General features: G+C 69.2%; 1 protein-coding gene across 1 annotated transcript in view; it reads right to left on the bottom strand.

Moving 5' to 3' along the window:
* DUSP9 (dual specificity phosphatase 9) overlaps positions 1-762 on the bottom strand; it is a 4,010-nt gene that overhangs the window by 2,818 nt on the left and 430 nt on the right. The gene's annotated exons all lie outside the window — the stretch shown is intronic.

Genomic DNA, 762 nt, shown 5'->3' with positions numbered 1-762 from the left:
CGAGCGGCCCAGACCCTCCATGGGTTCGCGGCTCCTGGCACGTCGGGCTGCTGGCTCTGCGGAGAGAGAGAGGGCGCGCGGTGTGAGCCCCGGTCTTCCGCGCCCCGCCGCCCAGGGGCGCAGGCCCAGGGCTCAAGATGTGAAGCCAAACCAAGGTCCTGAAGGCGGGCGCCCAGGGTCCCGCAGGGACACCCCTTCTCCACTCGGTTCTCTTCTCGCGCCCCTGTGAGGACACGCAGAAGGCGCCCCGTGTGCCCCAAGAAAAACACCCGAGGTAGCCATCCGGGCGCCCAGCCGCTGCTCCCCGCCCGGGTAAGGGAGGCGTGAGAGGTCCCCCAGAAGAAAAAGGCTGGGCGCCCGATGGCTCCTCGGAGAGCCGTGGGTCCCTTCCCGGCCCCTCCTGGGGTGTCCCAAGGCCACGGCTACCTTCTTTCCCTCACACCCCCTTCTGCGTCTCGGCCTGCCCGCAATCGTTCCCCAAGTTCGAGCTTTCGACTTTGGGGGCGTGTGAGTGCGAGAGGGGCCAAGGCCGAGATCTCCCCCACGGCGAGTGGGCCGGAGGAATCGAGGTGACGCCGAGGTGGTGCGCTTCATCAGCTGGACCTCTGATCCGGCTTTGGTGCCCACCCCGGGAGGAGAAAACAAAAGGAGAGAGACCTGGGGCGTGATCCGGCGGCAGGCAGCTGCGCGCGGACGTCCCGGCCACGGCCACCGCAGGACGCGGGGTGCGATCCCCGAGTAGGGTGTCTCGGGGCCCACCGT

This window comes from Pteropus alecto, unplaced genomic scaffold, assembly GCF_000325575.1.
Source record: "Pteropus alecto unplaced genomic scaffold, ASM32557v1 scaffold396, whole genome shotgun sequence".
NCBI classification, from domain to species: Eukaryota; Metazoa; Chordata; class Mammalia; order Chiroptera; family Pteropodidae; genus Pteropus; species Pteropus alecto.
This window is presented reverse-complemented; position numbering and strand designations above follow the sequence as displayed.